Below are 25,181 nucleotides of genomic sequence, written 5' to 3'. Positions count from 1 at the left end.
GTAGTTTGTGTTAGAATAAATAAAATCTCTTGTAGATTTTTAAAAGAAAGTGTCTCATATTATGTGCCTCTATGATTTAATGTCTTAAACTGTCGATTCAAGTTACCTGCGCTAATCAGAAGAGCTTACGGCTCGAGCAAATGAACGCTGGACGAATCAGTTGCTCAGTCGTAAACTTACAACTCTTTATAATTCCCTGATAAATTATTTCATTTGAGCTAATTTTACTTCCTAGGGTGTGATAGCCCTACAATATTGTGAATGATAAATGTGTATCATTTTAATTTGCTTGTTACACAATGAAGCTTAACTTATATGAAGCCAGATCAGTCTCAAAAATAATAAATTTACAAAACAAAATTCATAATTGCACAGCACAGTTCACATTTACAAAATCCAATTTGTAAATTCAAATCACAATTCATATATACAGAAGTAAAGCATAAATATTTACCCAAATGCTCACACAAATGCATCTTACCTTAAAAAATTTTAAATGTTTACACAAATATGTATATATCAAGTTCTTGAATTAATTTCCATCACACATTTGTGAATGTATTTATGGAACGTTGAATCTGCATTTTCAAATCGTCACACACGTGGACTGCTATGAATATGTGTAAGGTATTTTTGAGACCTTCCTGGCACATTAAGTTTCATAAATATCTTTTTCTGGAGGATGTTCTGTTTAGCCAATCGCAGTGAGCTTTTAATCCACCAATCAAAATGCTCCTTACAGAACAGACTCAAGAAGCTCAACGCTGCGCTTGTACTGTGCATCGTTCCGTGATCCGGTCCTTTCAGTAAAGACATTTTAATGGGTACTCTTTTTTTTTTTTTTAGCACCTGTGATATAAAACAGTTTAATGATGTTATTGTAATCGTTGGCGTTCTTTTTCTTTATTATTATTCTTCTTCTGCTCTGGGAGTCTATGGCAGCCCATAGAACCATATGGTAAAAAGTTGTGAAATTTGGCACACAGTTAGAGGACAATCTGAACTGTGTCCATAGCAAGTTTGGAGTCTCTAACTTAACCCCTTGTAGGGCTATCACACCCTAGGAAGTAAAATTAGCTCAAATGAAATAATTTATCAGGGAATTATAAAGAGTTGTAAGTTTACGATCGAGCAACTGATTCATCCAGCGTTCATTTGCTCGAGCCGTAAGCTCTTCTGATTAGCGCAGGTAACTTGAATCAACAGTTTAAGATATTAAATCATAGAGGCACATAATACGAGACACTTTCTTTTAAAAATCTACAAGAGATTTTATTTATTCTAACACAAACTACTCTAAGACAAACACACACACATACACACACACATTCATTCGCATTGCAGTAAGACGGAAATGAGAGAGAAAGAGTTTTAAGAGAGATAGGGAGAGAGAGATATGATTAACAGAATTCCTATCAATGTATTTCACAAACCCGAACGAACCATGAATCATTAAATGCACCAGTTCAGTTTTTCATCTGGAGGTACTTGCTTGTTGACTTATGTGAATCTCCCTTGTCGTGCAGAGAAGGGCTTCCCAAGTCGATGATTTGTCCAGGGTCCGTGTGAAACAGTGAAAGAAAAGTCTCTTTGTCACTGGAGTTGGAACGGCAAAAGTCGTTGGTTGAACTTTGCGGTAATACTTAGAACACGAGACTTTCAACGGAAAGAAAATTAAGTAAAAGAAAAGAAAAGTGAGTGAAACTTGAATGGCTTGAATGAGCGGCTTGTCTGTTCCTTTTTTGTTACTCCATGGTTCTGCTTACGACAACAACAAAACTTCTCTAAACAAAAAAAAACTTCCATAAAAAAGCTTCTATCTTCTCTTGCAGTTTGACTCTTTAAGCTTAGTTGTTTTCACACCTTAGCGGGGGCTTGGCCAATCAGATATTGTCCTGTTTCAAAAGGGCTTTCTCTGCCCCAATAAAACATAGGTGTTATATCCCGTTTCTGCTTCAGCAGAGAGTGTCATTTTAACATAATTTCTATAAAATGGAATACAATACATTTTAAACAGATTTCATTCAAGTCAGGATATAGGAAAGGGGGAAAAAGACAAGATAAAGCATACTTTCATTCATTCAGTCAAGAATTAACACATTTACATGAATTGCTGGGTGTTTTAAAGCATAACTATTTGTGAACACATAATGTAAAATGTATGTAGTTAAAAGATGTTTGATAAGTCCATTTAAAATTGTTTGGAACAATTTTGATGCAGTTTTAGTTGTATAACAGTCTCTGTTGAGTTTTCTGTGAAGTTAGGTTTTTTAGAGAACAAATGGGGCCTGCATTGTTTTCTCTGTTCCTTTGATTTGGTGATAAAAGAGACTTTATCTTCCTGCTTGACCATTTGGTTTGTCACTTCTCCAGCTATCAGGAAGCATGGGGGTGTCATAAAATTAATCAGCCTTGGTGTACTCTGCAGACAAGCTGGAGCCGCAACTTGATTCTGAATTAGGATTATGTTTAAAAGAATCATCTGAATGATTCAATTGTCTGGTTCATCCACAGTTCCTACACCCTCTAGTGCCACCAGCTGTCCAAAGTTGCACTAATGTTTATGTTAATAACTTTTGAACCGTAAGGGTTAGAAACTAAATTATTTTTTCTTCTGATTCCTTGGGTCAAGGCAAATTTTTCCGCCATTTTGAATTTTCTGAAAAACCTTTTTCAAACTCCTCCTAGGCTGTTACTCCAATTTTCACGAAAATTGAACCACATCATCTTCAGACCATGCCGATAAAAAAAAACGTGAAAGAATTTTACGTAGCCCTTGTGAAAATAGATGTAAGGCTGTATCTCTGCAACGCTTGGTTGCTTGGCTCAGACCAAACTTGGTACATGTCATCACAAGCATGACCTGAGGCAACATGCAGTGTTTCGGCACAGCGCCACCTACTGGTGTGGAGATATGAAAAATGGAGATTTTTGCTTATAACTTCTGATGGGTTTGTCCAAAAATCATAATTTGGTCTCGTTAGATTCAGGGCATTGTGCCGAGTCGAATGATATCCAATTTTCCCATATCGGACATTTTGACCGTCGGCCATTTTGAATTTTGTGTTAAAATGCTGTACTTTACGAATGCATTAGTCTATCGTTACGAAACTCGGTATGGGTCTTTGGTACCATGCCCTGACAATACTCAAAAAGTTTCGGTGCAGTGGCACCTTGTGGTCAAAAGTTATAACAAAATTTACAAAAATGTTAATAACTTTTGACTATATTAATCGATTGTAATGAAACTGGTCTCAGTAGATTCTTTGGGTCATGCTGAGAACATAGATATCAAATTTGCCATAGTCAGCTGAAATTCCTGTCCGCCATATTGTTTTTTTTTTTATAACCTACTTTTCCGAACTCCTCCTTGACCGTTCCTCCGATTTTCACCAAAATCGAACCGTATCATCTTCAGACCATGCCGACAAAAGTTAGGGATTTCAAGTCAATACGTGAAACCGTTTTCGTATACCGGAGCAACGAATTTCAGGCATGATGCAAAACACACTCTTGAAGCTGTATCTCTGCAATGCTTTGGCAGATTGACACAAAACTTTGTATCAGTCACCATCACCTTACTTTGACCATATCACAACAATTTGGTCACATCACCACCTATTGGTTGAAAGTGACGAATCATTAAATCATTGTTATTAAAGGTATTTATGATTTCTCTGTCATTTTGCCTAAGTATGTCTTTAATTGCTCAATGTTGCAATAAGTCTAATGCTCCCAGCTGTGCTCTGATGACTTGTTGTGCCTTCTTTGTGCTTGGCCCCATAATTGCTGCTTGCAGCTATATTTAGTAATATGTCTATTAGGTGGCGACAAAGTGCTTGAAAAGAGTTGAATTGCAGTGCTAAAGGAATTGAAACAAGACAGTCTACCAGTGTTCAGTCAAGAGTTTTGAAATTAATAAAGCACACATGTTAATGAAACCAAGTGATAAGAAACAAGTTTGATAAGAAACAAAGTGTCATCCTTTAAATTCTGCCCACAAAATCATGAAATTTAAACAGAGAATGCCGTTTTGATGCTCTTTGATGTGGCGTGACAGATCACTGTACAGGCACTCCAGTTCAACCAGCAGCACGAGCGCGGAGCGCGAGTGAACGCAATCATCTCTTCCTCTTTAATACTAGTTACAGAATAAACATAAAAGAACATATGAAGGTATGTTGAAAGTTACAGTACAACTTACTGAAATGGTCATATCTTATGTAATCGCTCAATCAGTGTTTAAGCGGCAGAAAGACATCAATGAAACAAAGTAAACAATATGTCATGTATCATTTACCTCAGAAAAGCCATTCAAAGTTTGTTAGTTCACTAGAGAAATGAACTCTTTTGCTTAATATATGCACTGTATTAGCCTATATATTCATTATATTTTACTTTTAGTGATGTCTTGATTAGGCTATATAATGTATGTTTAAATAAATCTGTTGTGAAAATGACAGCTACTGTATAGAAATGATTACATTTCCACAACAAATTGGAGTAAAAACATTTAGAAGTTATTGCAAAAGCTGCCTTAAGCCCTGGGTATACCTCACTTTCCGCGCCCCGGACGCGTCTTGCGCGCAGTCGCATCCACACATCCTTCAAAGTATAATAAACCATGGATGCGCGGGGATGACGAACTCAACACATGTACAGTAAAAAATTTTCTATACTCTTTTACCAGACATCGTGTCATCAATGGGACATTCGCTGGGCAGGATCGGGGAAGAAAAATAATGCATCCACCATTGCAACATAGATCAGAAGATACACCAAGAGAACAAGAATCAAAAACGATGGAGAACGCATGCCTCTGAGTTTACTCGTCTTGTTTTTGAATCGCTCTTTACACACTCTTTTTCGACGACTGCACATTGTGCTCAGTACATTGTGCACATTGGACCAAAAACTTCTTCATGTAATAACCTAGAATACTGTCTAACACTTGATGGCTGCTCTGTTAAGTCTTCGTCGTCAGTTAGGAACCTGGGTGTGCTCTTTGATACCAATCTTTCATTTGAAGGCCATGTTTCTAGCATCTGTAAAACCGCATTCTTCCATCTTAAAAATATATCTAAACTACGACATATGCTCTCAATAAAAACTGCAAAAAAGTTAGATCATGCATTCATGACCTCAAGGCTAGATTACTGTAACGCTCTACTGGGTGGTTGTTCCTCCCGCTTGATAAATAAACTACAGCTCATACAAAATGCAGCAGCTAGAGTTCTTACTAGAACTAGGAAATATGACCATATTAGCCCAGTTCTGTCAACACTGCATTGGCTTCCTGTTAAACATCGTATAGATTTTAAAATCCTGCTAATTACTTACAAAGCACTAAATGGTTTAGCTCCCCAATACCTGAGTGAGCTCTTAATGCATCATAGTCCATTCAGGCCAGCTGATAATACCTAGAATACCACAGGCGGTAGATCCTTCTTTTTGGCACCTAAACTCTGGAACAATCTTCCTAGCATTGTTTGGGAAGCAGACACACTCTGTCAGTTTAAATCTACATCTACATTTACATTTACATTTACATTTTTTCATTTGGCAGACGCTTTTATCCAAAGCGACTTACAAATGACTTAGACAAGAAGTGCTCACAATACAAGTTATAGGCAGTGCTCAGAGTATCAAAAGCTACAATAGAGAGGGATTAGAGGAAGAGAAAGGATAGGAATAAGAATTTTTTTTTTTTTTTTTAAGATTAGGTTAAGTGTTCACGAAAGAGATGAGTTTTCAGCTGTCTTTTGAATATTGCCAGGGATTCAGCATTCCGGATGAAGGCAGGAAGATCATTCCACCAGCAAGGGACAGTGAATGAGAATGTTCTGGAAAGTGATTTCGTGCCTCTCTGTGATGGTACCACAAGCCTTCGCTCCTTTAATGAGCGCAGGCTTCTGGTAGGAGTGTAGACTCGTAAGAGTGAGTGGAAATAGGAGCGTGCTGAGCCTGTGTTAGATCTATAAGCGAGCGTCAATGCCTTGAATTTGATGCGAGCAGCAAGTGGTAGCCAGTGCAGAGAGATGAAGAGAGGCGTGACGTGGGCTCTTTTGGGCTCGTTGAAGACGAGACGTGCTGCAGCGTTCTGAATCATTTGTAGAGGCTTGATTGTGCATGATGGCATTCCAGCCAGAAGAGCATTGCAGTGATCAAGCCTAGAAATGACCAGGGCCTGGACCAGAAGTTGTGTTGCATGTTCTGTTAGAAAGGGCCTGATTTTCCTGATGTTGAATAGTGCAAATCTGCATGACCGAGCTCCAAGATTTCTGGCCGAATTTGATGGGGTAATTGAGGATGTGCCTAGCTGGATGCTGAAATCATGATTTAGAGTCGGATTGGCAGGGAAGACGAGAAGCTCAGTCTTAGCCAGGTTGAGCTGTAGATGATGTTCTTTCATCCATGCCAAGATGTCCGCCAGACAGCTTGAGATTCGTGCAGCTACTGTGGGATCATCTGGTTGGAATGAAAGGAAGAGTTGTGTGTCATCAGCATAGCAATGGTAGGAGAAACCATGTGCCTAAATGATGGGGCCAAGTGATGTAGTGTAAATGGAGAAGAGGAGGGGTCCAAGCACTGAACCCTGAGGAACCCCTGTGGTCAGTTGATGAGCTTTGGATACCTCCCCTCTCCAGGCAACCCTGAAAGACCTTCCTGAGAGATAGGATTCAAACCAGAGAAGTGGAGTACCTGTGATGCCCAGTGAGGAGAGGGTGGACAAAAGGATCTGATGATTCACCGTGTCTAAATCTAGACTAAAAACGCATCTCTTTAACCTAGCATACTAGCATACACATAACACATTATTAACATATATTTTCAAATCCGTTAAAGGATTGTTAGGCTGCATAAATTAGGTCAGCCGGAACCGGGAACACTTCCTATAACACTAGATGTACTCGTTACATCAGAAGAAGAATGGCATCTATGCTAATATTAGTCTCTCTGTTTATCCCGATGTTTACCGTAGTCAACCAGATCCGGGCCATATCCAGGTGTGACTGAGGACCTACGCCTTGACACGACCACAATGCAGCCCTGAAGTGTCAGCAGAGATTGAGTCAACTAGATCATCCACTGTGAAGGCCTCATCGAAACGACAGCCAGTTGCATAGTTCCTCAACAAATCGTCTGTACCGCTGTTACGAATTCCACAAACACAGCCTTCGGTCGTAACATAGAGAGCGACACATTATAACATGTGTCGCCCGGAGTCCCGTCTCCTGCTCCCACAAACACCACAATGTCACCAGTTGAGTCAGAGAGGAAATTTGTTTATTTCTTAAAGAAAATTAAAGAATGGCTTTAAGTCCGTGGGTCGGCCAAAACAACAAACAAAAGATGGGGATCTACCTACTTTTAAAGATCTTCCCTGGAAAAAAGATAACAAAAGAAAAACACAAGTCTTACCTCCCTGCTAACAGAATAAACAGGAGAAAAATAGTAATTAAACAAAAAAAGGGCCTCCCACTAACAAACGGTTGCATGGGAAAGGGCAATTGAACATTTACCGGCCTATACCGCTAACAATTTGTTCTCTACACCAGGAATTACTTTAAAGGCTAGTCCAGCAGCGTCACACACACTCGGCTGGTACAACAACAGGAAGCAGGAGAGGGAACTCATCGAGCAGTCTTCCCTCCAAGCTTTTATCCACTGAACGATTCCCGGCTCCACCCACATAAACAGCTGCACCTGTGTTCACAATTAGCACGAAGCAACAGGGGGAGAGCGAGAGAGAGACAGAGAGAGCACTTCACACACAACTTTTGCTCCACACAACAATGTTACACAACACAAGTGAACACAGCGACGTTCAGACACGTAACACTCTTCCCCACCCCAAAAGATTAAGACCTTAATCTCAAAAACACTTAACCCGTATTTTCAGCACTATGAGCTCTGGACAGCGCATCGGCGATTACGTTCTCGGTGCCGCGAGATCTCTATATTAAATCTCTATATTAAATTCTTGAAGCGCAAGAGACCAACGCATTAAGCGCTGATTTGTGTTGTACATACGGTTGAGAAAAATCAAGGGATTATGGTCTGTATAAACTTTGATTGGGATCGTAGAACCACCCAGGTAAACCTCGAAATGTTTCAATGCCATCAACAAGGCTAGGGCCTCTTTTTCAATTGTGCTATATCTGCATTGGCTGCGACTGAACTTTTTCGAAAAGTAACACACTGGCTTTTTCACTCCCATCTCTGAAGCTTGTAGAAGGACAGCTCCAGCGCCAATAGCACTTGCGTCAACTTCAAGTTGGAAAGGGCGTTCGAAATTAGGAGCTGACAGAATTGGAGCGTTACATAAAAGATCTTTTGCTCCCGAAAAAGCTCGTTGACACGCAGGAGACCACATAAAACTTTGTGTTGGCCGGAGAAGGTCGGTTAAGGGCGCAACAAGAGTAGCAAAGTTGCGACAAAACCCTCGATAATAACCGGCCATTCCTATAAAGCGGCGCAACTCGCGTTTATTCATGGGGACTGGAAACTCGGATATAGCAATCACCTTGGCATCCACTGGGCAAACTTCACCCTGACCAACACGCTTGCCAAGGTAGGTGATGTATGCTTTAGCAAATTCACATTTCGTTAAATTTACCGTTAGGAATGCAACAGCTAAACGAGAAAACACATCATGTAATGTTTCAACATGTTCTTCCCATGTGGAGGAATATACAACAATATCGTCAAGATATGCGTCACATTTCTGTACCCCGTTGAGTACCAGCTGCATTAGCCGTTGGAAAGTGGACGGTGCGTTCCGCATTCCGAACGCCATTACAGAGTATTGACAGAAGTAGTCTGGAGTAACAAATGCTGAAATGTCGGCAGCGCGTGCAGTAAGGGGCACCTGCCAGTACCCCTTTAATAGGTCAAGCTTTGAAACAAATTTGGCAGGACCGACCCTATCGATGAGGTCATCTATTCTTGGTAAAGGGAAACAGTCAGGCTTAGTCACAGCGTTAACTTTCCGAAAATCCGTACAGAACCGGAACGTTGAATTAGCTTTTGGTACTAGAAGGCAGGGAGAGCTCCAGGCGCTCTGGCTAGGTTCTGCCAAACCATTACGTAACATGTACTCCACCTCCGTTTTCATAATATCACGTTTACGAGGATTAACCCTGTAAGGGTGTTGTTTAATTGGAGCCACATCTCCAACGTCGATATCATGGAATAACACATTAGTGCGAGACGGGACATCTGAGAAAATACTAGGAAAGCTGTCAATCAATTTTATAATATCTTCCCTTTGACAGTTTGGCAGATGACTCAGGAAAGCATGTACATTTTTGAGAACGTTAGAGTTCTGTAAACTTTCTCCCAAAACAGGAAATTTCTCCCCAATCTCATCCTCGACTTCGATGTGCGAAACAGATGGAACCACGGTAACAACGGGTTTAACTGACGCTTCACTTTGGTCTCTTGCATGATAAGGCTTTAACATATTAACGTGGCAAAGCCGCGTTTTCTTTCTGCGATCTGGCGTTCTCAGTATGTAATTTGTGTCATTTACTTTTCTTTCTACAATGTAAGGACCAGTAAATCGGGTTTGGAGAGATGAACCAGGCACCATTAACAAGGCCAGCACCGACTGCCCCGGTTCGAATGAACGAATGATCATAACACCTCTTCATTACTGCTTGCGAGCTTTCAAGATTCAACTTCGCAAGTTCACAGACGCGTCTCAACCGCTTACGGAGTGTATCAACATACTCGGTCACTGGCACAAACGCAGGTTCGCTCACAAGTAACTGTTCACTCAGAAGTTTAAGGGGGCCACGAACGGAATGTCCGAATACCAACTGCGCTGGGCTGAAGCCGAGGGAATCTTGTACGGTCTCTCGTACAGCGAAAAGTAGTAGAGGCAGACTATCAGCCCAGTCTTTCCCTTCTTCCACACAGTGAATGCGCAACAATGTTTTAAGCGTTTGGTGGAAGCGTTCCAAAGCGCCTTGGGTCTGGGGCCGATAAGCGCTGGACATCTGATGTGACACCGAAATTCTAGACAGCACCTGTTTAAACAGTTTTGACGTAAAGTTAGTTCCGCGGTCTGTTTGGACTATTCGCGGCAGACCAAAAAGAGAGCAGAATTTGATGAGTTCTTTGACAACAGTTTTCGCTTTTAAGTTACGCAGAGGGACAGCCTCAGGAAATCGTGTGGCTGCGCACATCAGCGTAAGAATATACTGGTGTCCACCTTTAGATTTCGGAAGTGGCCCTACACAGTCTAAAATTAAACGTTCGAAAGGCTCCCCCACCACGGGAATTGGGTGTAAAGGCGCTGGTCGTATGACTTGGTTGGGCTTCCCCGCAATCTGACACGCGTGACAAGAACGGCAGTATTGTGCTACACTCGTTCTCAAGCCGGGCCAATAGAAATACCTTATAACACGCTGAAAGGTTTTATTCACTCCGAAATGTCCTGCCATTACGTGATCATGGGCCAGTTCAAGCACTACTGAACGATAACACGTAGGCAACACAATTTGATAAACGGGGCCTAATTCGGTTCCGTTTGCAGACATCGGAAGCCATTTGCGCATTAAAACATCCTCGTCCCAATAATAACCTATTCTTACACGAGGAAGGTCACTTTTCGTTTTCACGGCAGTTTCAATACAGCGAGATAAGGTTGGATCAGTTTTTGCGCAATACTGAGCTGCTTTCGACCAATATTAACTGTTTGATTGCCTTTAGTAGGTACATCAGAGCCAATCTCTAACACACGGTCATCCACCGACAGAGACAGCTCCGTGGGGCCTGAACGCAACAAGAAAGAATCAGACAGATCAACTGTGTCAGCAAATTTTTGTGACTGTGAGCACGTAACCGCACACGCTGGAAACAAAGGAGGAGAGAGAGTCGGTGGAACGGAGTCCCGTGTAGGGAACTCTGACACTAAAGGGAAAGGGAACACATTACCCCCTGCCAAATCGTTCCCAAGAATGAAGTTTACGCCCTCGACAGGCAGTTTCGCGCATACTCCTACATCTACCAGGCCTGTGACCAAATCTGACTTCAGGTACACGGAGTGAACGGGAACTTTAATACATCCCAGCTCAATCCCGCGAACTAAAATATCAGTCCCTGTATACGTCTCCGCTGACAAGGGAAGCGCGTCTTCGCGAATAAACGAGTGAGCAGCGCCAGTGTCCCGCAAAATGGATACAATTTTCGGCCTGTCGTCCGGAGAAATAGAAACTGAGCCACTCATAAGAAAAGGCTTAAACATCTCCGTTCTAGGTGAGAACGACTCAGCGTTTTCTGTTAGCGGCTCGAATATCACATGTGCAACACCTTTTGCTTTAGGAGCTGCATTCTTTTGTTTCCACGCCTTGCAGTCAGCAATGAGATGACTGGGATCAAGGCAGTAGAAACATACGCGTTTAGATTCTGCACGCTTAAACACATTTCCCGCAGACGCGTTCGTACGTGTGTCTGTTTTCGAGGAGCGTACAACTGCAGAACCCCTTTCAGCATATGCTTTTACATTTTGACTCTGACGTACCGTATAAAAAACAGTTCGGTGAGTTAGTTCGTATTCATCAGCAAACACTGCTGCTTCAGACAAAGAGGCAACTTTTTGTTCATTTAAATGTAAAACCAAGTTCTCAGGGAGACAATTTTTGAAATCCTCCAACAATATTAATTCCTGGAGGCGCTCAAACGTTGTCGCTTCAGACGCAACGCACCACTTCTCCAACATAGCCTTTTTCTCATGCGCAAACTCCACGAAAGTTTGTTTTGATGCCTTAGTGTGATTTCTAAATTTCTGTCTGTACGCCTCTGGCACAAGTTCGTATGCTCTTAGGACTGCGTCTTTCACTAAATCATAGTCCAGAGAGTCTTCAATTGGCAAGGCAGAGCAAACCTCTTGTGCCTTGCCCACGAAGCTACTCTGCAACATTACCGCCCACATATCTCTCGGCCAGCATAATTTACCTGCTACCCTCTCAAAAGCAGTGAAATAGGCATCTACTTCCGATTCACGAAATTGAGGAACAAGTTTCATGTAGCGGGTAGGATCAAACTGACTTGGTCTATCAGCACCCTGCGGCTCACTAGCGGCAGAATGTGTTCGTTCCTCCTGTTTAGTTAAACGAACCAGTTCTAATTCACGCAGATGGAGCACACGCGTTTCGTGTTCTTGCCGTTTAATCTGTAACTCTAGTTCTTTCAATTTCAGTGCCACATCAGGATCAAACTCGTGCACGGGAGTAATTACTGACTCCTCTGGCAGAAGAGCAAGAGAAAGCAGCTCGGAAAAAATTTCCGCTTTAATATCCGCCTTTACTGCGGTGGGCGGAACGGATATTTTAAAATATTTAGCTATTTGCAGCAATTCTTTTTTTCTAAAGCGATGTAATTGCTCAACAGTCGGAGACTCAACGAAAGCTTTGACCTCAGCCTCCATAATACTCCCCCTCACCTAAAATTCGTCTTATGTAAAATTGAATACGAGAAAAAAGTTAATTTACTCACCAAGTCTTTGAATCTTTGTAACTGAAGTTACGGATTTTGATGACGAGCCCCCATTATGTTACGAATTCCACAAACACAGCCTTCGGTCGTAACATAGAGAGCGACACATTATAACATGTGTCGCCCGGAGTCCCATCTCCTGCTCCCACAAACACCACAATGTCACCAGTTGAGTCAGAGAGGAAATTTGTTTATTTCTTAAAGAAAATTAAAGAATGGCTTTAAGTCCGTGGGTCGGCCAAAACAACAAACAAAAGATGGGGATCTACCTACTTTTAAAGATCTTCCCTGGAAAAAAAGATAACAAAAGAAAAACACAAGTCTTACCTCCCTGCTAACAGAATAAACAGGAGAAAAATAGTAATTAAACAAAAAAAGGGCCTCCCACTAACAAACGGTTGCATGGGAAAGGGCAATTGAACATTTACCGGCCTATACCGCTAACAATTTGTTCTCTACACCAGGAATTACTTTAAAGGCTAGTCCAGCAGCGTCACACACACTCGGCTGGTACAACAACAGGAAGCAGGAGAGGGAACTCATCGAGCAGTCTTCCCTCCAAGCTTTTATCCACTGAACGATTCCCGGCTCCACCCACATAAACAGCTGCACCTGTGTTCACAATTAGCACGAAGCAACAGGGGGAGAGAGAGACAGAGAGAGCACTTCACACACAACTTTTGCTCCACACAACAATGTTACACAACACAAGTGAACACAGCGACGTTCAGACACGTAACAACCGCCGTAATGAATACGATCCTAAACTGGACGGGGACGTAGTGTTCCCAAATCAGTTGGACTGACCGGGGGTGGAGTCTCTACTCTTCCCTGGATGTGTGCTGTCTTGAGAGCTCATCGGCTGCATGATTGAGCTAGCCAGGAAGTGACTTGAGTCTCTTCTGACTGATGGCGAGTGAGTGAGACATAGGAGCGTAGACCACCTTGACGCTTGTGCGCAATGATCGATGTATTGTCTGTACAGACCAGCACGTGTTCGCCTTGAAGCAACAGCAGAAATTGGTGCAGGGCAAATTACATTGCTTGCAACTCGAGGCAAACTGGTCCACGTGGGAAGGCAGTGCATCCTCGAAACGCAGACTCCTGACTGTTGGGGAAAGAAGAGTGGGGAGAGAAGGGCAAGGCATTCTGTCGTGGACAGCCGCTCCAGGTGGCAGTATTTTGCGGGCATAACTGCACTGCAACTGCATACTACCTTCAATGGTGGGATGCCCACATACCCCACCAGTGAGGGTAGTGAGAGCAGAGGAGGCAATGGACCGGCTTTTGGCAGAAAAGGCTGGCTTCCATGAATTTGTAACCTCCCTGTGCACTTCCAGGAAGAAAGAGGCATGGGACATGGTGGAGGGTTCCACTCAAGCCCGGCACTTGCGGCTGCCCAGGAAAGCATAGCTGTCAGCTCTGGATCAGACTCAAACAACGTTGTTCTCCCCGAAGGAGGCAATGAAGCCAAATCTTCATCTCCAGAGGACTCAAGCCAACCCTCCAATGCAGCGATCAACATCTGGTCATCCACGGGAGCCCCAAATGAGATGCTGTGTACTCCATGAAAAGAACCAGCAACCGTAGCCGGAAGCTCCACAGCCTGTGATTGAAAAGAGGGGTGAGAGGGCCATGGGGGTTCACCCGGTGGATGCATTCCCACTATAATCCTCAGGTCACCCAGTGTATCGATCAAAGAGGCCCTCAGCTGTACAGAAGAACTAGATCAGGGGATAGCAAAGGGGACTCCACCACATTAAAGTTATCTCATTCTCGAACTCAACATTATGAATGAATGAATGAATGAATGAATGAATTATGCATTTATATAGCGCTTTCCTATGTACAACTGTACACCCAAAGCGCTTTACAATCATATCAGGGGTCTCTCCTCATCCACCACCAGTGTGCAGCATCCACTTGGATGATGCGACGGCAGCCACAGTACAACGGCGCCAGTGTGCCAAATTTCCAAATTGTGATTGTGTTTACCCATCTATGCAAATGTTTGTTTATGTAGAGACGAAATAATTAGGTTAATCATTGTCTGTCTCCATCAGTTTAGTGTAGTGATTGTGTGCATTTGTGATGACAATGATGAAAGATACACTACACTTTTAGTTTTATTGTTCACCAAAAAAAGTGATTTCTAATTTAAAAAAAATTATTTTAGATAAACTTTATATTTTCTAATTATGAATATAGAAACAAATAAACTTTACATTAAATAAATATAAAAGTTACTATACTACTTGCGTAAAAAAAGCATCAAAAGAGTTTGAAATTCAGTTTTTGCTGTGGTATCAAAACTGATATTGATAATTGTGAAACCATGCCATATATTGTTACTGTGAAGTAAAATTAAGATTTTGGTCATATCACCCATCCCTATTCTTTGCTACAGTGGCATGAAAAAGTATGTGAACCACTTGAACCACCACAGAATCTGTGAAAATGTGAATAATTTTAATAAAATAAGTGAGATCATACAAAATGCATGTTATTTTTTATTTAGTACTGTCCTGAGTAAGATATTTTACATAAAAGATGTTTACATTTAGTTCACAAGACAAAACAATAGCTGAATTTATTAAAATAACCCCATTCATGTGAACTATTGATTCTCAATACTGTGTGTGGTTACCTGGATGATCCACGACTGTTTTTGTGTTTTGTGATGGTTGTTCATGAGTCTCTTGTTTGTTCTGAGCAGTTAAACTGAGCTCTGTTCTTCAGAAAAATCCTCCAGGTCTTGCAGAAATTTCAGTTTTCAAGCATTTTTTGCATATTTGAACCCTTTCCAGCAGTGACTGTAGGATTTTGAGATCCGTCTTTTCACACTGAGGACAATTGAGGGACTCAAACTCAACTATTAAAAAAGGTTCAAACATTCACTGATGCTCCAGATGAAAACACGATGCATTTAAGAGCTGGGGGTGAAAACTTTTGAACAGGATGAAGATGTCACAATTTTTCTTATTATATTTAAATATCGTTGTTTTTCATTTAGTACTACCCTTCGGAAGCAACAGAAGATACTTGCATGTTTCCCGGAAGAAACATTAAGTACAATTTACCTTGATATTTACATTCAAAAGTTTTCACCCCTCGACTCTTAATGCATCGTGTTTCCTTCTGGAGCATCAGTGAATGTTTGAACCTTTTTTAATAGTTGAGTTTGAGTCCCTCAGTTGTCCTCAGTGTGAAAACACAGATCTCAGAATCCTACAGTCACTGCTGGAAAGGGTTCAGATATGCAAAAATCCTTGAAAACTGATGAATCTGCAGGAGCTGGAGGATTTTTCTGAAGAACAGAGCTCAGTTTAACTGCTCAGGACAAACAAGAGACTCATGAACAACCATCACAAAACATAAAAACAGTCGTGGATCATCAGGTAACCACACACAGTATTAAGAATCAATAGTTCACATACTTATGAATGGGGTTATTTTAATAAATTCAGCTATTGTTTTGTCTCGTGAACTAAACGCAAACATCTTCTATGTAAAATATCTTACTCAGGACAGTACTAAATAAAAAATAACATGCATTTTGTATGATCTCACTTATTTTATTAAAATTATTTACATTATTATTCACCATAAGTAATAGACTACATTGTAACCTTGTCAGAAGTAAGTATATAAATGGCTGCTATTTTGTACTACATAAGTTTATTTGTAATTACCAGCAAGGAAGCAAGCACTTAAGAAAGAGAGAGAGAGAGAATGACAGAGAGAGAATGACAGAGAGTGCAGAAATGAGGTAAGGAATTAAAAGTCAGTAGGCCTATGTAGTTTCTTAATTCACTGTGACTATTTATAATTAGCTTAACAAATTACACATTTTCACATTGGCTTTTAATGATGGTGATAAAACATAATAAAAGTTAAAAATTAGGTTTTTTTTGTAGTTTTTTATTTCCTACAGGGCAGGGGAAGGGAAGAGGTATATAAAATTAAAACGAAAGTTTCTAAGTAGTTGCACACATCTAAATGCTTTTTGGCGTTCAGAATAGGCCCAGATAGATTTCAGCCTAATAGGGATACCTGCCCTGAATCTTCCATTTCACATGTATTTTGTGTATTTTCAAAATACAAAATACTGTATTTGTATTTAAATACATTTTCCCACACAGTATTTTGTATTTAAATACATTTTTCCACACAGTATTTTGTATTTGTATTTTAAATACATTTCCATGTATTTACGCCCATCTCTGCTTATGGCCCAGATATGTGAGGCAATGATCATGGCTGCCAGACACACATCCAGGAAACGACCGCATCCAGAAACACACAGGTGGAATGCCATCTTTAAAAAGACGCAACATCACACCGTGATTTACTCTTTTAGGGAAATCTGCTCTTTGATGTTGAAGTGCCCAGGAGAACAGCCGCTGCACTCTCAACATGCACACTCAGCACTCGCGACCTCACACCAACACATGAACAGGAATAGAAATCCTCTTGTTCTGATACTCATGAATGATGATTGTAGAGCAGAGAAACAAATGTCAGCTCAGGTTCGAAGCAAAAGCTTATCTGCATGCTGCTCTGAAAGGGAATGACCATTCTGCAGGGATCAGGATAATCCTGATTTTTTGGATCAAAGGAATACCAATTTTACAAACTGACAATTTGATCCAGATCAAAATCCAAGATTGATCCAATTTCAGAATTCTTTTTTTTTTTTTTTCAAGATTTGATCCAAAAGCTGATCAGATTACTTTTGAATGACTGGGCCCTGGGGTCAATGGTGTAATTGCATGTTTTTCAAATAGTGTATATATAGTTTTTAATTTATCGATAGGCTTTTGTACGTGGTGAAGTGAAAAGTATTGTAAAATTAAACAGTAAATCAGTTGACAAGAAAAGGCAATGTATGAGAGTCAAGTAATTACTCCACACACTAAGATACAGATTCTGTCAAACAGGAAAAAATGATATGATCTCTTGTAAATCACATGACATTTAGGAAACCACAGTGGCGCATTTCAGTCTGTCAGCTATAACAGGAAGAGTTTGATCAGAGAAGGTTTTTTAAGTCTTTTGGTCAATTTGACATCTTATCATCTTACATGTTACATCTTATAGCAGTTACAGAATGAGACATTTTTGATGAATCAACACAAAATCTCCCAGCAAAAGGTTTTAAGTTTTTTAAAAATCTACATTACATGTAAATTGTGTCTCTGGTCGGGTCTCTCTAAGACCTTAATGATTATGTAAATTTTGTTGATAAATAGAAAGCTCAAAAGAAGAGGGTAACACTTTATAATAACTGCACACTATGAAGCATTAGTAAATAGTCAATTCATCATTTATAAAGCATTAATAGACATTAATAGCAGTTTTTAAATACAGCTATAAATGCTTACAGCTATAAAAAGGTAGGGCCTTAAGAACATCAGCCAATCGTTTATGCGATCATCGCGTAAACGATTGGCCCTCTGGCTTGTCAATCACTGCCATGACGTTCCTTGTGAGAGACGCACGGTTGCGCACTCCAGTAACTGCGCGCTTCCACACTCCACAGGTGCCACATGCAATGTTTTTTTCAGGAGACAGGAGTAACAACTGGTAACAGCAGGAAACAATCGCTGTATGTTGAACACAGTCTTAGAATGTTTTAGCTAGTCGTTAAATGTGTGCCCGGCTTAATAACACAGCGCATGCCGGTGGTAAACACTCGTGTGTTTGGGAGGCGTTCACTCGAAATGAGCTGTGAAGGAGGGGGGTTGTTCTTACCCATGCGCTCATTTCAAAAACTCAGTCGACGAAAAGATCCTCTGTACCACCTTTAACTATTTTTGTGAGCTCATCTAAACTAAGGCTTTGTAAAGCTTTACAAAGGAGATTTAAAGGTTCAGTGATCTTCTGCACTGCTGTCCTCTAATGTTTTAAAGTTAGTACTGAGGTAGTTTTGACACTGTGGAATATTTTTATTTATTAATTAATGTTTAATTTAAAAGAAAAAAAAACATATTTGTTGTATTTTGGCACTCCTGTAATCCAGTGTTGGCACTGGAAATTTTTATTTAGCAATGTTTACACTTTACAGAAATGTGTTTTTATATCAGATTGCAAAGTAACAAATGTATTGCTCGTGGTTAATACATATTAGATGTTAGTTTCATTTTACTGCACAGTAATTTTTTCTGAAGGTGTACAGGAATTTTTTATTTTCTGTGACAATGCAGAGGTTTGTTTTTAATTTTATATCAAGTTACCAGTTGTAAACAGTTTAATTTTTTTGCTTGAAATAAATATTTCTATGTTCTGTATCCTTTAAATCTCCTTTATAAAAGCTTTATGAGGCATAAGTAGTCCTCACTTTAGATGAGCTCACAAAAATAGTTAACTGACAACTACTAAATGTTTTATAACTACCTGAATTAATCAGGAATTACAGTAGGAATAAAGCATTTATTAACACACTGAGTAACTATTACTTTATGTTTAAGTAATAAGATGCATAAATGTACATTTAAATAGTTTATTAATCATTTACTTACACTTCCTAAATTATATGAACCACTTACAGCTCCTAAATAACTGGTTTGTAAATAATGTAATACATAATTTAGAAATTATAAGTTGATTATTAATAAAGTATGAAAATACAATTATTAAACACATTATAGATTATAGACTTATAAATCAAGAACAATCATTTATGTTATATAGTGTATTTATAAACTGCTTACTAATGTCTATTCATGTTTTATAAATGATGAATGAACTATTTACTAATGCTTAACTAATGCTTCATAGCGCAGTTATTATAAACACCTTTTTTTTAATAAATGAAAGAAATTAATACATTTATTCAGCAAGGATACATTACATTCATCAAAAGTGACAGTAAAGACATTTATAATGTTACAAAAGATTATATTTCAAATAAATTCTGAACTTTTGAACTTTCTATTCATCAAAAAATCCTGGAAAAAAAAAAGATATATATATATAACACTTTACAATAATGTTAACAAATGAAACCTTAGTTAACTTAATGTCAGTTTCAAAAATTACTAATTCATTTTTAAAATAAAATGTTGTTAATTAATGCACTGTGAACTAACATGAACAAATAATGAACAGCAGGATTTTTATTAACTAACATTAACAAAGATTAACAAATAACAAACAACAAGTAACAAATGTATTGCTTGTGGTTAATACATGTTAGATGTTAGTTAATACATTAACTAATGTTTAACTAATGAAATGGTAACTCTTTACAATAAGGTTCATTAGTTAAACATTAGTTAACTAACATGAACTAACATGAGCAATACATTTGTTACTGTATTTACTTTGTTAACGTTAGTTAATGAAAATACAGTTGTTCATTGTTTGTTCATGTTAGTTCATAGTGCATTAACTAATGTTAACAAGATTTTAATAATGTATTAGTAAATGTTGAAATAAACAATAACAAAGATTAATAAATGCTGTATAAGTGCAGTTCACACACACACACACACACACATATATATATATATATAAAATAAATTTTGCAGTTTTTGAAGAACACTTGACAAAGCGTCAATGTCCGTGTAATATGTAACGTAATATTAGACTTTATTACAACTACACATTTACATTTTTTTATTAAAATTTGTTTATTCTTTTATATGTGTTTGTTGTGAAAAACTGTGAGGGAGAAAGAGAGTGAGAGATTGAACAACTGAAAACAAACTGATAAAATTGATCTTAAGTCAAACCTGCATGCTGATGTCTCTGTCTGTGTGTCATCTGTCCATTTCCTGAATTCTAAAAAGTAAATGAAAGCTTTTGTATATAGACATACATACACAACAATGTCTGTGTTCCTTTAAATCACATGACATACCTCTGGGCCGGCCCGTGGCATAGGCGACATAGGCAGTTGCCAAGGGCACAAAATAGCCATGTCCCAATTCAGGGTCTGCAGTCTTTGAAGTGCGAGAAAGGGGTGGGGCTTTGGAGTGGAGGAAGGTCTAACTGAGGTGCAGGGTTGCCAGATCTGCACAACAAAACTATACCAAAAGTTGCGTAATCACGGCCACAGTGTAATAGTAGCCCAATTTCAGACTTGGCCGAGCGTCGTTACATGGCTAGTGAGTGTATGACAAGCTGACATCGGAGCGGACGTTTGTGAGTTTAAAAAGGGAAATGGAGGCAGAAAAGTTTCGGACCCCCCCTCAGTTTCGCGGGGGGTGGAGGGGATGTGTGTCTTATGCTAATGAGTCCCAAGACTTAAATATGAATAAGATATTAATTATATGAATAATAATAATTAATTAATTATTCTGTCACAGACGTTTTTAATGCACATGTTTTATTCCTAATAAATTTACTAAAAGTTTCTTCACTAAATATGTTTCCATCACGTTTTATGTGCATTTTATTTCGTTGAATAAACAGTATCTACCTCAGCGAGTGTATGAGTTACATTTATTCACATCTTGTCCACTCATTTAAAATTCTGTACTACTTACATTGCATGCATAAGTTTAAGAAACCCACTTTAAAAATGACAGAAAAGCAAATTCCGGTCAAAACAATAGATCATTGCTAAGACATGACATGGACCATTTTATGGTCCATTTATTCAGATTCTTAATGATTTTCAGTACATTTAACATAGATAGAAGTTATTGACAACATTATTTCTATTATACTTATATTTTTTCTGAACATATGTACATGGGTTCTGTCTCACGCACAGATGCGCGTGCAAGCCTTTGAAAATATTTTGCTGCAGAAAGACGCGTTCAGCGTGTGCACTGCGCACTATCTTGTGGACTTTTGTTTTCAAGCACTCAATTCACTCTCGCATGGGCTGTTGTACAGTAGTACACACACTGTCTGTGCTATCGCAAAAATTGGGCTGCACGCGGACGGGGAGTACGGATGTCCGCGAACCCTCCTGATGACGAAAATTTCACGATGCAGATGGTGCGCGGATGGCCAAAGTATACTTTCGGCTTAAGCCCGTAATAGTGGGACCCCAATCCGCCCGGGCCCATATGCACCTTGCATCCCCAGACGCTACGCTACAGTTAAACTGTGTAATGTGACTTTTATATCGTTAGCAACTATTAGTTAATCTTGTTTGTTTTTTTATGTTAAATGAAATGTTAACTGTGAAAATATATACAATCATATTTATACATTTACTCTGTATTTAAGTCTAAATTTAGAGTACTTTAGGATTTTATTCAACTCCACTCCATCTCTGAGACAAATATTGTATTTATGAAAAACTGACGTTTTGGACATCATGGATATTACACTTTGATTTAGATATTACATATTGGTGAAAAAATATGAACACTATTTAAAAGAAACATTAAAAATGTTTAGTCTCAGACTAAAATCCATGTTTCAGTTGTTTTAACTACAAACCTGATTCCAAAAAAGTTGGGACACTGTACAAATTGTGAATAAAAAAGGAATGCAATAATTTACAAATCTCATAAACTTATATTTTATTCACAATAGAATATAGATAACATATCAAATGTTGAAAGTGAGACATTTTGAAATGTCATGCCAAATATTGGCTCATTTTGGATTTCATGAGAGCTACACATTTCCAAAAAAGTTGGGACAGGTAGCAATAAGAGGCCGGAAAATATAAGTAACAGCTGGAGGATTTGCAACTTATTAGGTCAATTGGCAACATGATTGGGTATAAAAAGAGCCTCTTAGAGTGGCAGTGTCTCTCAGAAGTCAAGATGGGCAGAGGATCACCAATTCCCCCAATGCTGCGGCGAAAAATAGTGGAGCAATATCAGAAAGGAGTTACCAGAGAAAAATTGCAAAGAGTTTGAAGTTATCATCATCTACAGTGCATAATATCATCCAAAGATTCAGAGAATCTGGAACAATCTCTGTGCTTAAGGGTCAAGGCCGGAAAACCATACTGGATGCCCGTGATCTACGGGCCCTTAGACAGCACTGCATCACATGCTACTGTAATGGAAATCACAACATGGGCTCAGGAATACTTACAGAAAACATTGTCGGTGAACACAATCCACCGTGCCATTCGCCGTTGCCGGCTAAAACTCTATAGGTCAAAAAAGAAGCCATATCTAAACATGATCCAGAAGCGCAGGCGTTTTCTCTGGGCCAAGGCTCATTTAAAATGGACTGTGGCAGAGTGGAAAACTGTTCTGTGGTCAGACGAATCAAAATTTGAAGTTCTTTTTGGAAAACTGGGACGCCATGTCATCCGGACTAAAGAGGACAAGGACAATAAGTTGTTATCAGCGCTCAGTTCAGAAGCCTGCATCTCTGATGGTATGGGGTTGCATGAGTGCGTGTGGCATGGGCAGCTTACACATCTGGAAAGGCACCATCAATGCTGAAAGGTATATCCAAGTTCTAGAACAACATATGCTCCCATCCAGACGTCGTCTCTTTTAGGGAAGACCTTGCATTTTCCAACATGACAATGCCAGACCACATACTGCATCAATTACAACATCATGGCTGCGTAGAAGAAGGATGCGGGTACTGAAATGGCCAGCCTGCAGTCCAGATCTTTCACCCATAGAAAACATCTGGTGCATCATAAAGAGGAAGATGCAACAAAGAAAACCTAACACAGTTACAACTAGAAGCCTGTATTAGACAAGAATGGGACATTCCTAAAACTTGAGCAACTTGTCTCCTCAGTCCCCAAACGTTTGCAGACTGTAATAAAAAGAAGAGGGGATGCCACACAGTGGTAAACATGGCCTTGTCCCAAATTTTGAGATGTGTTGATGCCATGAAACTTATTTTTCCCTTAAAATTATAAATTTTCTCAGTTTAAACATTTGATATATCATCTATGTTGTATTCTGAATAAAATATTGAAATTTGAAACTTCCACATCATTGCATTCTGTTTTTATTCACAATTTGTACAGTGTCCTAACTTTTTTGGAATCGGGTTTGTAGATGGATTGTCAATGATTGTAATGTCACGCCAGCAGAGGGAGCCCTCTCCCGAGTACTGACTGTGTGCCTCTCCCTCTGCTTCATGAGTCACTTCCTGTTTGTGGGACATTTAAGCATGGCTAGGCTATCAGGCCTTTGTGAAGTATTACCAGTTTACCTGCCTTACCTAGCAATTATTTATCAGTCTTGCTATCTCGTGTATGATCTCGTGAAGACTTGGAGCGGACTCTTGGAGAACAGGAGCAACAGGTTCAGTCCAGAAGTCTATGAGCCAATGTTTCTCCTCTAGTGCAGGCTCGGACTTGGTGGCATCCATTTTGTTTAGTGGCTCTGGCGTGCCATCTTCATGGGCGGCTTGTGCTTTGTGGCGGCTACTTTGTTCAGTGGCTCTAGCATGGCAGCGGCCATTACCTGTGGCTGCTTGAGCTTCGCGGCGGCTATTTTCTTAGGCGTTTTTGGCTTCGTTGCGGCCGGCCATTTTCTTTAGTGGCTCTGGCACGGCAGCGGCCATCTTCAATGACGGCTTATGCTTCGCTGTGGCCACTTTGTTCAGTGGCTCTGACGCAACAGTGGCCATTGTCTGTGGCTGCTTGAGCTTTGCGGTGGCTATTTTCTTAGGCAGTTTGGGCTTTGCTGGTTTGGGCTTTGGGACAGGCAGGACAGAATAGGAAGACCCACTGGGGGGATACGTGGAGGAAACTAGCGTTGGGTGAACTGACCAGGCCACGTGTTTTTCTGAGGGGACTGGACGAGGAAGACACGTTTTCTATTGAACCTCTTCAATTTCAAAATCAGAACCATTTAAAAAGATAATCAGATTAATAGACTTGACTAGGGAAAAGAAACAGGCAGGTTCACTATAACGAATTGTGTCCTCGTCCAGGCCCATCAGAAAACATGCATTTAGTGGGGCATCTGGCCAGTTCAACAAACAAGCGAGCTCAGAAAATTCCTCCACATACCTCTCCAGTGGGCGACCATCCTGCCGAAGCCCCTGCAGACGATCCACTGCTGAAACATCTCCACCTGGGAGCATGGGAGAGATTGGGACCAAAAAAAATTCCCATCCTTGTAGAAGTCCTTGCGATTGGGTCCGTTCTTATGTTACAAGTGTGGTTGTATCAAGGATGAAGCAAAATAGATCTTCTATAAACATAGGGATTTATTCAAAAAAAGGAACAAGAACAGTTTTCAAGCACACTTTACACACAATACCAACAATAGAATGGACAAGGAGTGCAGGGAAGTGAGTCCAATATAAAGGGTGTGCTAAGGATGACGAACAGGTGCAGGGAATCCGGGGAGAGTGGGAGAGATGATGCGGAAGTGAGTTCAGGTGTGGAACAGGGAGGATTATGGGAAACGGAGTCCGGAACAGGCATGAACTGTAACAACGACATTCCAAGGTTCTGTTTTATTCTGTTCTACAAAACTATGAATTATATATCCATTTATATCCATTTTGCGTACAAATCAGACAAATTTTGTAGTATAGGAGTTCGGAAAAGTAGGCTTTGAATAAAATTAATTAAATTAATTAATTCTTCAATGTTTTTTCTAATAAAAATTTTCTAATATTCAGATGGGGGGATGCTGAAAATAATTCAGTAAGATTGATTTGGTTCTGTGTGAAGAGCAGTTGTTTTTTTTCCCATACTTTTAAGTAGATCAGATATATTTGAAACATGACACTATATGCTGTTTTCTGTAGATTTAAAAACTTTCACACCA

At 39.7% G+C, this 25,181-nt stretch overlaps 1 protein-coding gene across 1 annotated transcript in view; it reads right to left on the bottom strand.

Moving 5' to 3' along the window:
* The window catches only part of LOC125273965 (interferon-induced very large GTPase 1-like), a 35,484-nt gene extending 14,851 nt beyond the window's left edge, over positions 1–20,633 (bottom strand). Inside the window, exons 1-2 of the mRNA XM_048199885.1 lie at positions 20,369–20,633; positions 20,241–20,289 (exon numbers count right to left, since the gene is read on the bottom strand). The gene's annotated coding sequence lies outside the window, so the exon portion shown is untranslated. The remainder of the gene's footprint in view (positions 1–20,240; positions 20,290–20,368) is intronic.
* Between the last annotated feature and the right edge of the window lie 4,548 nt (positions 20,634–25,181).

Source organism: Megalobrama amblycephala, linkage group LG1 (genome assembly GCF_018812025.1).
Source record: "Megalobrama amblycephala isolate DHTTF-2021 linkage group LG1, ASM1881202v1, whole genome shotgun sequence".
Taxonomy (NCBI): Eukaryota; Metazoa; Chordata; class Actinopteri; order Cypriniformes; family Xenocyprididae; genus Megalobrama; species Megalobrama amblycephala.
Note: the sequence above shows the minus strand (reverse complement) of the source record. Positions and strands in the feature narration are given on the sequence as shown.